Source organism: Embiotoca jacksoni, unplaced genomic scaffold (genome assembly GCF_022577435.1).
Source record: "Embiotoca jacksoni isolate LCO1_2020_lvr unplaced genomic scaffold, fEmbJac1.0.p SCAF_14, whole genome shotgun sequence".
NCBI lineage: Eukaryota > Metazoa > Chordata > Actinopteri > Embiotocidae > Embiotoca > Embiotoca jacksoni.
The window spans coordinates 11,568,219-11,582,638 of record NW_027185274.1 but is presented as its reverse complement, the minus strand read 5'-3'; the positions used below and the strand labels follow the sequence as shown (position 1 = coordinate 11,582,638).

At 40.0% G+C, this 14,420-nt stretch overlaps 1 protein-coding gene across 7 annotated transcripts in view; it reads left to right on the top strand.

Annotated features, from left to right (window-relative positions):
• LOC138197262 (leucine-rich repeat and fibronectin type III domain-containing protein 1-like protein) overlaps positions 1-14,420 on the top strand; it is a 175,006-nt gene that overhangs the window by 1,523 nt on the left and 159,063 nt on the right. The window contains exon 1 of one of the 7 annotated variants that reach the window (XM_069147960.1): positions 4,649-6,400. The exons of the other annotated variants lie outside the window; for them this stretch is intronic. The gene's annotated coding sequence lies outside the window, so the exon portion shown is untranslated. Of the gene's footprint in view, positions 1-4,648; positions 6,401-14,420 lie in introns of those variants that run through there. 7 annotated transcript variants of the gene reach the window in all.

Genomic DNA, 14,420 nt, shown 5'->3' with positions numbered 1-14,420 from the left:
CAGAGGGGAATGGTGCTGAGATGGAATACAGAGAAGCAGCAAGGGAATGGAGAGGGGCTGGATGAAAGGGGAAGGGGAGACGGGAGGGCATAACGGCAGGACAGAGGGCGGCTGGCTGGAAAGGTGTGGAGAAAATGTATGAGGATGTAATGGAATAAAATAGATTAGGAGGGCATGGTAGTGCAGGTGTGAAGTGAATGGGGGGCAGGGGGGGGGCAAGAAGATAGCACAGGAATGAGAAAAGATAGAGAGAGCACATGTTGAAGCTTGCATTGAAATGATTCCCTTAAAAAAGCCCATGATGCTGGAGGCCAAGTGGAGAATACGCTGTCAATCTGTCGATGCTATAGTATCCGATGGACTGCTGTGTAATGGTTGCTGCTGCACCATAGAGACGGAAAGAGAGACCGGGAGATGAGGGGAAATCACATAAAGCTCAAGCGAGAGCTGCACACTGCCAGCAATTTCGTTTGCTGTGTCAGCTCATCAGCTCCTCTTTACCTGCATGGTAAAATTTCTCGGCCCTTTAACGGTCTCATTTGCATTTTGATTGGGTTTTGTGATGGCTCTAAGCCCCCTTAAAACACATGTAAACACACATGCAGGATTAAATGAGCTTTGGAGGAAGTTGTCCACTGGTTTTCCTGTTTCTATCTCCAAATGTGTATATCTGTGGCTTAGCTCAAGCCTGGTTTCAATATTTCAATCGCTATTGCCTGTGTTGTGTCACTCTTTTTCTTTCTTGTGTTAACATATCATGTTTGAATGTGGCTTCAAACGGTGTCCAGGCTGAAGTTTAAAAGCATCTGTGAGCTTTTCATGCATTTAAAACTGCAATCCAAATGCATGCAATCACTGTATTAAGGCTGGAATGAAGGGGGAAACGTAGGAAGTCAATAACTGATCGTGACCATGAGTATACTGCTTAAAGCCGAAAGTATTCCGAAAGAAGATTGCAGGCTGATTTTGTCTCCAAACCAACGCAGAAATACATTTCAGTAATGCTTTTGTATAATTAAGAGGCCAGTAGATGTAGCCCAAAGTGTGCTGTAATTATCTCTGCCTTGATTCTCTAAATTCTTGGTAACCGTAACCTCTGTGACAGTGAGCACAACACGGGAGGGGTTATAGCTCCTATTTTGGTAAAGCTCTTATTTGAGATGCAGTGTCATAATGCATCTCCATATCCCCCACATGAATAAGCAAAATACTCTCACAATGCCATGGAAACAGTGGAGTTCACGCAGGCAGTTAAAACATAAGAATCAGATATAGGAAGTTATTTCCAGCTTTTGTATTTGAGTATACTTGAGTATCCTAAATAAATAACTGGGTATAACTGTGCTTGCAAATACACTAATTCAATATTTTTTAAAAGCAATGGCTTTGAGCATTTTGGGGATGTTGCTGTGGTGAGACAAATAAATTAGACTGTTTAATGATCATAAACAGACCAATTTGCACTGCTGAGTGAGAAACAATGACTCAGAATATTAATGCTATTCGTGTGAGAAAAGCTGTTTGTGTTCCTGAGTAAAAAAAAAAAATCACATGGAATGTTTTTAAAAATCAAAAAAGAAAAAAAAAAAAAAAATCAATCTTCTCGCATGTCTGAGAGTGATTGTCAAACATTTTTAATGCAGTTAAAAACCCTTGTTCTTCCAGAGTGTACTTCACTTAAGGCACAAACAATACAGCAATACAAAGGTGAATTGGATTTCATTTTGGTAAAGTTAATGTAATAATGTTTGTTTGCCATTATTGCACAGCATTGGAGCTGTGCTAAAACCTGACAACCCTCAGCATAAGCAAGCATAAAATCGTGCACGAGTCAAGAGCGGCCACAGTTTAAAAAGACACGCAAAGTACAATAACACCGCAAAGGTCAGCTGACTCAGTATTACCGTCCGTCTTTCCCGACCCAACGTCTCACTGATTCAGGGATGCTATGCTAACACTATCCGTGCTGGGCTCACACACCTGAGACACTACAAAAGCCTCAGCACCAAGGTGAGAGCGTGCATTACATCTCACCGGGGTTATCAAGTGGGCACCACCCCTTCACAGGTGTTTCGCCGAGTTCGGCGCGCGAGTCCTCGGGACGGCTCAACGGCAGTCCTGGCGTCCCAGAAGCACTCTCGTCAGTCCTCACACCCACCGACCCTGCCTTAACCTTTTTCACATCCTAACTAGAATGACTTCTGCCTCCGCACTTTGGCAACATTATCTTTGCTCAAAGCCGCAAGTTCATACCTGCTGCACATGACCACCAACACCATTTCTTTTCTGCCAAATCTAGAGATTATCCTGTTCAGCTGCTTCTTCCGTCTCCCTCACTCTGACTTCACATCGTACAAGTCTTAAAGAAACAATTCCAACATTCTGGGGAAAAACGCTTACTGATCAAAACTATTCTCATGTTTTTTTTAAAATATAAATCTACACAGCAGGGGGATAGCTGAACTTAAAGATTGGAATCAGGGGAAATCAGCTAGCATGGCTCTTGAGCAAAGGGTAACAAAACCTCCCTTCTAGCACCTGCACATATATATATATATATATATATATAAATTCAGTGTTGCGCTGTAGGCTTTCTGCAGGACAATTTCTCAACGAGGTATTTTAACTCCAGATATCTCGGCTGGTTGTCCGGCACCCTTATGGTGACAGCAGGACACCTCAATACAGCGTATCCGAAGTCAGGACTAAAGCTTGAGACACACCCTTGTGGTGCAGCACTCGCGGAACATCTTGATTTCAATTTCAGCGCCAATTTAATAACTCAGGGCAGCCATCCAGCCTCATGTCTGCGGTGTCTGATCCAGAGAATAGATGAAACACCTGTTTTTCATGTGTCATGCAAGCGGCTCCAAAACTAGACAGATGTGTGAAATCTGTGATGTCATCTGCCATGTGCAATATATATTCACAGCAGAAACCCAGTGTAGGCTCTAATTATGTTATGTCAGTAATTTGTGTGAAGGGCAATTATTTTCCAGTGCTCTGTCCGTCTTTCTATCTCTCTCTCTCGGTCTCGTCTCTGTGTGTCTTGCTCTGATCTAGCGATTTTGGCCTAGAGGCCAAACTGTGGTACTGCAACTTCCGCCTTTATCAACAGTCACACTGGCAGTCATTGGAGAAGAAGCGGCTGCAAAATAACTCTTAAATAACTCTTTTCAGTATCAGGTAATGTAACCCATTTTTTTTTTCTTTTTGAAAGTCTGGAAGAAGCACATATACCTTTGATTTTATCTCATTACGGTGTGCAGAGAGCCTTCAAGAAGTCTTGGCCTCACATGCTGTCTAAAGTCTTGACTGATTAGGACGCTGATGTGCATCCTTTATGGGCCCGAACTCGGCGAGTGAACTCTCAAGTCTAGACTGTCGGAAAAAAAACCATTTAAATTAAAAAAAAACTAAAATAAAACTTTCAGTTGAAAGGTAAAGCCAGTTTTTGTAATATATTTGTATAAAAAAAAGGGACAAAATTACATATAGGCCTCACTACCTCTCTTTATTTGTATATAGTATACTTAATGATATTCATTGAAAAGTGGTTCCACATAAGTCACCCAAAGGCCACAGAGGCATTGTTGTGCTGACAAATTATATTTTAAAGCTAACTTTAGCTGCAGATAAACTGGCTGCAATAAATATCATATTTCAAATTTGATCTTCCAACAGAAATGATAAGATATTACAATGGAACGGTTCCTTTCAGAGTACACTATTGGTTGTTTGGTAAAAGTGGTTATGTGTTACGATGTCTTAATAGCTCACAGAATCAATGATGCTATTATGTTATATATTATGTTGTCAGCCTAACCTATCATGTTCTGTAATGCATTTGCAAATGTTTGCTGTCTGTACTCAGTGTTGTATGGTTGTCTGTGCAGTCTAACACTGAGGCTTAAATAGCATTGAGCTTACTGAAGCATGTGCATGCATATATCATTGAACAGACTAATTGGAATTAAAATAAAAACACACTCTTGTTTAATGCTATTATATTTAGTTATTGTTTTTTTTCCGGACAGTATGCTTCGCTAATTAAGCTCCAACTCCGCTCCCAGTGTTGCAATTTTCTGCTGCTGCTGCTGCCTGGAAGTTAATCAGAGTTAGAATAGCATGGATCATAAACACCTGAAAAAACACATTTCCCTGTTTTTGTACGGTAACTAAACAAAACCAACAAACCAGATATAATGTGCTCATTTTAGAGGTGCTTGCAGGTGGACTTTTGTTGTATTTTGATACAGCAGACTGTTTGGCTATGTTTGAAATCAATGAGCTAAACTAAGAACACCAGCACTTGCTGTAGCTCCATATGTATGTATGTCATCTCATCTGTACCTCTGCAAGAAAACCAATAAGCATTTTGCTTAAACTGTGGGAGTGTGTCTTTAAACAGTAAACTTTAGAATGGATTAAGTTAGGATAGACAGGCATGGAAAGGCAGAAAGTTCCTGCAGAGAGGAAGGGCAGAGACTCTTTTGACCCTGTTTTCCCAATATGAAAATAGGCCATGAAAATGGCGCTTCATGATCCCTCTTGGCTTAATGAGCTTTATACAGAAGGTTTCAGAAAAAACAACAACACCAGAGGAGTAAGTGTGAGAAAAACTGCTGTCAAGCCTTGTTTTGAACACAGCAGTCATATGTGTACTGCTGTTCTGTAGTTCAGGTAGCTATGATTCAGTGGGTGCTCAGGGTGGGCTTCTTTTCTCCTTCCAAACTGAGACAGTCAATGGTGGGAGATTAATAAGAGATGGCACAATCAGGGACCAACCTTATTAATATAGTCATATAATGCATTACAACTATAATAAATGCTGACAGGCCTGGGTCCATGCTATTAGCCAATGCAATACGCAAGGTAGCAATCCAAACCCTTTTTGAACTAACTTTGAACTATGAATCCATCTAGTATTGGCATCATATTAAAATACCTCTCATTCTGTCAATGTCAGAGTGAATAATGAAGCTGAAGAGAAGTGTAGATTCTGAAGGAGTATAAGTCTAAATGATTGATGTGTCTGTCTGAGAAAGGCAGCAGACAAAAAAAAATGGAACACACAAAGAGAAACTTAATGAGTTTTAGAGAGAGAAGGAAAATAGTTTCATCACTGTGGGGGAGTAATGTATACATCTGTAAGTACAAGTGAGGCTCATGCAGTGTTTGTGACACTGTATAGACTGAATGTATGTTTACATTGGTGAATGGCAGTATTTACTTTATCTCCAAAAAGGAAGGATGCACAGCGATAGGATGATGTGGCTGCAGGAAGGGTCTACATGGCAAAAGTAAAAGCCAAGAAAGAGATGCAAAGAAAGACAGGCTAAAGAAAAGACAAATAAATGGAAGGGAAGATATACGGCTGAAAGTGTGGAGATAGTAAGAAGAAATCCAAACAGGAACATGGGTGGCTGTTGGGGGGGAAGTGACCTCTATTCAACAAGGCATGTTAATTAAGAGCGAATACTGTGTTTTGGGTGAAGTTAGTCTGACTCACTAAATGTAAAATGCTGATATAACCCTGCCATCGGCCGACTATTTCAGGCGACATTTTCTTCCTCTTCTGCTATCTGTGTGTTACAGTTTTTAAAATCCTTTGCAACAGTAAACAACAAACAACCTCTGAGCTAGCTACACGTTGACAACAGCAAATTCTGACAAAGATCTGAATCAGGCCGGTCTGTTTGCTTCTCTTTTCTGGGGGGAATTTAGCCATTCAGCTTGGTATCACACGTAATACACTCATCAGTCCAGCAGAGAATACTGTGTCAGTGTCCCGTTTGGCCTCACAAATACATGCATGTGTTTAATCTACAAAGCAAAAGTAAATCATGTGATATACGTAATGTTACTTACATAAAATATATTTACTTTGACCTAAACCATGACCTTTTCTTCACCCTAACCAAGTATTTATTTGTTTCCTAAACCTGGTTCTTGCTGGCTAAACCTTCGGCACCATACTTTTGACGCCTGGACAAAATGTGACACTGACACAGTGTCCTGCAGTGGACTGACGGGTACATTACACGCTTTTGCATTTGCAAAGGCACCATCGCTGCATCCTGAGGTCGTTGCCGCCCAAGACAATTATCACTGGTTTAAAGAAATACAAACAAGCCAGAGCGTCTTTTCCCCGCCTACACCGGAATGATTTATGGGTGCAGCCAGACCATTCACCGGCACTGGCGCAGTGCAGTGGTCATTGAAATGGCTAAGCAAGACAAGGGTGAAGATGACAAAGTGTGGAGGTTGAAGGTGTTGGTTGAGAGAAGATGGCTGGGAAGAGAAGAAGCAGAAAAAAAAAAAAAAAAAAAAAAAAGGGAAACTGAAGAGAAAAAGAGCTAGAGGAAATGACAAATGAGAGAAACAAGACGAGCATAAGGTGAGAATATTTTGTAATGAAGCGGGAGGTGTTAAGGCTGTGATATGGCAACACGCTGTTTTATAGTTTTAATGTCCAAAATTTGTCTTTGGGAGGCTTTGAACACAGAGACCTGCTGTCCACTACGGTAGGGGTTTAAATGTCTACAGTTTGTGTACGTGTGCATGTGCATGGCAACAGATGCTGGTTCAGTGGCGCAATCCCACCTCACCGGGGTAGAACGGCTGAGAGGCTCTGCTGAAAAAGAGAGAGAGAGGTGAAGGGAAGGAGGAGGAACAAGAGAGAGCAGGAGGGAGCAGTGTGCTGAATGCCAAGCAGCGTGGTGTTAGAGCGGTGCTGCGTTGAACAGGCAGGCAGGCAGAGGGATACAACATTGCTCAACTAAACCACAGCATCCCAAACTTTATCTGATTTTTTTTTTTTTTTTTTTTTTTTTTTTTAACTAATTATGTTGATCTTGGAATGATTTTTTAATACATTATTTTTTGTTTGTTTTTATCACAATCGAAAACCTATTTTGCAAATTTGTTGTGACTATGAAGTTCAATTAAAATGCTGCAGACTATAAAATGTTAACCCTCAGTAGGATCTTCAATGCGGTTTACTATATGGTACAGGGGCTTAAATAGGTTGTAGCAGTAGCGATGGATACCTCAATTTTGTCAAGAGTACTATGGGGATCTATTTTTAACATCCTTTGACCCACCTTTGGGATCTGACTTTGTCTCTGCAATATACAGTCGGCGGCAGCATATCTCAGGGTATGATTAGAATCGGGGGGCACGTTGACCTCTGCAAAGTTACACAAGACCTATCATGTGTATTTCTGCCTATTTTTCCTTTCAGAAGCTAAAGTGACATACAAAAGAAGCACAATCTCAGCCAAAGAAGATCAAATAAATAATTTGTCACAGCCGCAAACATATTTACACCTTTCACCTTAAATTATATTTTATTTCATCTTTATTAATACACATCAAATGTGATATCTCCCTTTTTTCTTTTTCTTTTTAAATGAGGTTCAGTCGTGTGTGTCAAGCTAAACTATGTTTTATTTGGATGAGTTTAATTTTCTTTTCACCTGACAACGAGATTACACAAGGGATTTCTGGTGTTTTGCGTTTCCAATCAGGGACGTGGGACAGATACATGTGCAGCTGCAGATGCCTCATCCAGTCAGGGTTTCTCACTCATGGACAGCTACAAATGAAAACTGGTTCAAAAGTGGGACGGTAAGAGTTGATTGGCCACAACTGGTGGAAACATTAGCCTGAAACCGGCCCCCATTTACAACTCTGCTGAAGCCACAGCAACATGTCTGGTCATATTTAGACACATGAATAAAGCAATGCATTATAATCATGATTAAAGTATTACATTACCATATCTTAGAGTGGGCCACTGGTAATTACCATTAATTATGTGCGTGTTTCAGGGTGTGTGCAGAAATGTCATTGGACAACGCATGGTTACGGTTACTTTATGGTGGATATTTATGGTTGCACTGAATTGAATTAAGCACCAAACTCTTCTAATTGGGAGGTTAGAATTAATCTACTGAAAAACAGAAAAAGCCGAAATGTAAAAAATTGTGGTTAACACCAGTTAAACACAAATACCATTCACTGAAGACTGCTGCTGCTTTATAATACAAACCTTAATCAATCAATTATTTTTACTGAAGGCTTTTACAGTGAGTGCAGCTTGGACACAAAAAGTTTTTACAATGTTAACTTATTAACAATTTATTTGAAAAAAAATGGCCTTTTGTTGAAATTCCTTTCAATATATGTATTTATAATTTGAGTCTGTATCATGTTGCTTACTGCATTATGTAGTAGTTTAAGTTTATGATCTCCTGTCATCAATGTGACAGCATTTGAGGTCACAACAGTGCTTTCTTTGCCTCACTGTTTTCCTCTCTGAAACTGCTGTACTGTGTTGAAGTGCATGCCAGTCTCTCTGTCTGGGTCCATGTGTTCGTATGTAACTGTGCCACTCTCGCCCCTCTCGCCCGTAATTGTCTTGGTCCGAGGTGACAGAGGAGACCTGACAAGCTAACCCAGATAGTGAGTGGAGATAGATTGAGGCAGTGTCAGCTCTCTCCTCTATCTCGCCACATCTATTACTCGTGCCTGACAGAAGCAGCATTGCATGATGGATGGATGCCCCACTCTAACTCTATCCACTCCTCACTTCGTTCACTCCGTTCCCATCTGACTCACTCATTTGTCACCACTTGCTCTCTCTTCATCGTCCCGTCACATGCTTCCTCCATTTGTTTGTAATTTGTCTCTCTCTGTGACAATATTTTTCTGTTTTTCTTTCTCTGTGATCTACTCTTTCTACTTTTGTTGACAGCATGTGAATGGTAGTTTGTGTGTGCGTATATGCAAGTGTTTAAATGATGGAGGAGAGATCTTCTCAAATCTAGAGTTTCAAAGGACCAGGACAAAGTGATATATCACCGTGTTTGTTATCTGTGTATCCGTGTATCTTTCTGCTGTGCCTTACAGCTATGAACGTCTGCTATCTGTGCTTAAATTCAGTTCTGTACTCTTCATGCTGCAGTCATAGTTGCTCGACTTTTCAATTAACAACAGAAACAAAATAAGCCAAAGTTAACCACAGGGATCATTTTCATATGGTGTCCCTGGCCAGAAGTTAATATGTATAATAGCCAATGACCGCAGAATATGCATCTGTATTTGATATGGCAGGAGCCGATAGGACTTGGATGGGATGATGAGTAACCTCTCTCAATTTCCCCAATACTAAAGTTCATATGCTGTTTCTACAAAATAGCAACAGTTTATACCAGCAAAATCTGTTAGAAATTAAATATCCTTAACCCAGTCGGACCGTAGTCACTTCAATCACCAATGCTGCCAGTGTGGATGCTTTTCATTAAAACTTCTGTGAGCTATTTATTTGTTGATCACATTCTGTGATTTATACATTTGCGACATTAAAGGGATAGTTCAGATTGTTTTTGGTGAAATTGTATGAGGAACAATTCAGCACTGGACAAGGGACACTTTGCATCATTATTAACACTTTGCATCGCGACCCTACAATGCAATCGGTAACAGAACGAAAATGACTTAGAAATGAATCAGGTTGTAAAACTGGTTCATACTGATTCATCAAGAAATTCCTTAATCAGTACCAATTCTGCAAACTGGCTCAGGACTTCCCATGTTGTTGCACACATTTGAACATGAACACTTGCAATCACAATGCAGAGACCTAGATGAGGCCAACAGAAACACTGATATTAATGTGGTAGGTGGAACAAATTCTGCAAAAAAGACAGACAAGGGGAAATTGCCCTTGGTCAAAACTTAATTATTCAAATTTGTGTGGTTTGCTGATGTTTTCTGATGAGCTTCTTTGTCTCTTTGTTCTTTGTTTGTTTATTTCAAGTTCTTAATTTCAGATGTACGTGAAGACACACTTGACTACAGCCTCATCTTTATTGAGGATACCGGCTGAACTATACTCGATAATAGTTTACTATCTGTGATCACATGTGCACTATAAAATCATAGCAGAAACCCAGCATAGGCATGGCAATAATTTAACAGGTGAAGGATAGCATTTTTCCAGCGCGTTCTCCTTCAATTTATCTCTTCTCTGGGTGTGTGTGTGTGTCTGTGTCTCTCGCTCTGCAGAGGTAAACAGAAATTATGTTCCTGCTTTTTGGTTACAACTCTTGACTTGTCAGACCTCAAATATTTAAATATTGATGGCCATTATCAAAGGGAAACTCAACGATTCAATGATAGGACAACCTGCAGCAGCGCTGCTGGAGACGTGCTGCCGGTGTGGACAAACACAAAATAATGTCATGGCATGAAACCATTGTGGCGTCACTGTAAAAATCACCTAAAAACAAATCACTGTTTACTTGGAACCCCGATGGGAGTCATTTCTAAAATACTGGCAGGTAGCAGGTACCAGATACCATCCACCGACAATGGAAAACCAATAAAAAGCAAGTTGAGCCCAGCTGAACCAGTACTGTCAGTGGAGATGGGGATTATGTCCACTGCGAGGCTTTCTGGAAGCACTACTGCGGGGCACAACCCTACCTCCGCTGCTACACAAAACGCTGGTTGACTGTCTATTAAACTAAAAAACGTACCGCATGTCCAAATTGCACTGAATTTGAAAATGCACATCCTCGGGGCCCCAGCAATACACTCAACACGTTTAAACCAGATGGAACAAACAGTTGTCGAGATATGTGAGGGACAAACATTCGTACATACAGTATGCACATTCAGACAGATTCCTTGCATTACATTATAGATCAGACAACCAATGAGAAGTAAATTGAATGATAATCTACTGTGGCATAGTTACCACACAATGGCCTAATGTGAATGTACAGGTTGACTGATGCTTGTCTGACTCCTATCATTATGATATATATGGCTTTGAGTTTCTTGAACAGTGTAAACTTGCTTCCTCTCATCAGAGCATACTGCAAGTATGCAAGTAGGGTTACAAGTGAAATCAAAATGAATCAACAAACACAGCCCAACTCTTAGTAAACACTTCCAGAGCACTTAAAAACCTTCAAATGCCTGTGTAACATCATGAGGATGTGATGGGTGTTTTTTAGAACAACATTCTATACTGAGGACAATAGGTAAGAGTGTGTTATTGTGAACTCAATTTTCAGAGAATTACAGGAAATAAATCCTTACCTTGTCATTTTGAAAACAGCAGCTATTAGAAAGTAGACCTCTCAGCTTTGATTCAGCCCTCTTAGCAGTTTACAAAATGTGTGTTGATGAGTGTTTATTAACACAGGTTAAAAGGACAGACCCCACTGGCTTGAAATGGTCTCTACTTGACACACCATGAGCCTGGTAGTCTGCAAGATAGTTGGAAAAATAATTAGACTTGAGAGGGCAATCTACTGTAGATAATGTCAGTCTTAAGGATCTAGCAGGTAGTTTATAAAGCTCAGCAATAGTAGCTTGTGCCGAGGCCAGTGGTGAACAAAGAAAAAAAAAAAAATCCTTGTTTATTAGTGTCTAGTTTAAATTTAATTATAATTTGGACCACCATATCACATGGCTTTAATCTATTTATCTATTGATCACAATGGCTTTGCCTTGTATTTGAAATGGTCTGTGCAACACTGAAGTTCGACATTGTGGTATTGACTGTGCAGTCATTGTATCGTTTGCGAAGCTCGTTGCAATTCCCTCAAGAGACATTGAGGAAATTATCTCTGTTGCTTTCTGGAAAGCTTAGCAGTGGTAATCAGAAATTGTATTTCTAGCGCTCTCTTAAAGGCAGGGCACTTTTTAAGTGCTCAGAGAATTTAAACAGCAACAATTCTTCTGACCAATTAAGGATTAATTAATTGTCTCAAGAAATTTGAGTGTGCATATAAAAGCTTTATTAGCACCATTTACTGTTTAAAATCAATATTTGGACCATATTTACTTCCAAACGTAGGCATCCCACAGCTGTGTTCAAAATATACGCGGACATCGTTTTCTCTTCTATTGCATTTCTTTTCTTTCTGAAGCAACTTTTTCTAATTTAACTTTAATTAACAAAAACACTGAGGCACAGCAATTGGAGCTTTTACAAAAGCAGAATGTGGGTTAGATTTCTTGTGAATATGTCTGAGGTTGGCAGGGACACAGTCTGGAAACGCTGTTGAGCACAGAGGTCATAGAACCTGTACATGAAGGTACAGTATGTATCACATAAAGGTATATATTCTGTGATATTCTCACAAACAGTTCAAGCACACATGCAATTTTCCACTGATACTCAAATCTGCAAGATCTTTTTAACACGGACATGCACCCCACCCCACACAAAAAAAAAAGGGAATTTATTTTTCGGATTCCAGAAACAATATCATATTTTCAAATCAGTGAATGTTATTGTACCAAAAATAAGATTTTGAAAAATACAGTGTTTCCTGGTGCAACTTACTCACTGCTGGGCTGCAATAGCTATTCACTGCTCTACTAGATATGTTAAGTTTTGGGGTTCCCAGGTAGCTTCTTCTATTGTTTGTTTTTTGAATTGCTAAAACATATTCAATGGCATATATTCCTAAATTTATAAATATACAAATACAAATAGTCAAATGGCAATGTGAAAACTACGTGGCAAACGGGTCCTCATCAGGATGAAGATAATTATCACCTTAATTCACATTTTCTCTGCTTTATGGGGTCCTCGAGGTGTTGACATTTGCTGCAGTAGGCAGTTTTCTTTATTTAAAAAACACTATTAAAAACAACTACCTGCTTTGCACCAAACAGCAAATAGACACAGTTTGCAACGAGCTGCTAAACATAATGGAGCTTTTAGCCATTTAAGACTCATATTGCCTTCTCGGGTTGGTAGAAAGAAACCAACAAAGCTAAAAAGAGGAAATACAGGACTTATATTCACCACGTGGCTTTAAATATGACTCCAAAAAAAAAAAAATCATAAATTGTGTAATACATTTGTAAAAATACAACCCTCACTGCCAAATGTTCCTAACCAGAGCCCAAATAACAATGCATGGAAACATTTTGTTTAGTCTCAGAACATGCAAAAAATCCAGGCAGTATAAAAGTAAATTTTATCATCGTGTCTAACTTGATGCACTCCTTAATATGTGTGAACAGTCAAACTAAATATTTATTATTACAAACTATGTTCTAATCTTCCTGGTTTTAGCCCTAACAGGCCATTACAGAGTTGCTCAAAGTGTCTTTGAAATAGACACTGGCTCTGATAAATAATGCCCTGGATCGTCTACTGGCTCAGTGGCCAGTCGAAGCTGCATGAGGTCAGACATCTGTCTGAGGCCTCCCACTCAGCCTGCCCTGTTTCAGACGAAGCAATGAAGATGCCCCTCTCTTGAAATAGGAGCTTTTTTTGTGGCTGATGTGCCAAGCACTCCATTAATCAGGTTGTAGTGAAACACAAGTTACTCAGCAACAGCCATAGGGAAGTGTTGTGGAGGCTAGATAGTGGTCATTAAGAACTTCATTTTCTAAACAAATCCAGATTGGTCTGATTTATGTGGATTTCGGCATGTTAATTAGAGTATTCTCAGTATTATCGGTGCTCACAGGACATTTATAGCCTCATTTTAATAGTGCCCGGCATTTGTAGGTTTTACGCTCTGACTGAATCCGTATGAGTGGGTGACAGCTGTAGAAGACCTTGTCCCAGCTGTTTTACATTGCAGCCAACTCGCTGAGCTGGCAGCTGTTACAATAAAGTTGTAGTGTGCAGTCTCCATTCCATTCAATAACAACCCTGTGAAAATTTGGAGCCGTTTGGATCAGGGGTACTCCAAATTCATCAGGCATATTTATTATTGCTGTTGGGTGTACACCTTGCCAGTTTCCCTTTAGTGGTTGTCATAAGGACTGAGGTAATGATGAGACTTTTATTGGTAATTGTTGTCTCACAAATAATGATTTAACTGCCCCCTCTACGGAGAATGAGTAATAAACTCACAATTGCATTATGTAACAAATAAATAGGTCACAATGTGAGAAAACAAAGTGCTGTTTGAAGAAGTCCTATCAGGTTAACCTTGGAGCAACAGGGAAAAAAAAGCATTGCAAGGCACCAAGAAGCAGACACAACACCTTAAATGTGAAAAATAAATACAACAAAAGATGAGCTTGTATCTACACAATAATGTCCCATTTTCCTTTTACAATTTTGACAGCTGTCTTCCTCCAGTTACATTTTTTCAGGTACACAAACTTGCATGCTCATTCAACTAACTGACAGTCCTCTGAACTCCATAGAGGAGGTGGTTTAAAAGGAGGATGTTAGCCAAGCTGACATCGATCATGGACAACACCTCTCGCCCCCTCCATGAGACTGTAGGAGCTTTAAGCAGCTCTTTCAGTGGCAGACTGCTGCACCCTCAGAGCGCTACCGCTGGCTGTTTGTCCCGACGGCTCTCAGACTGTTGAACACCAGCCTAAAATAATGTAGCACTGCATGTTATAGCACCTGACAC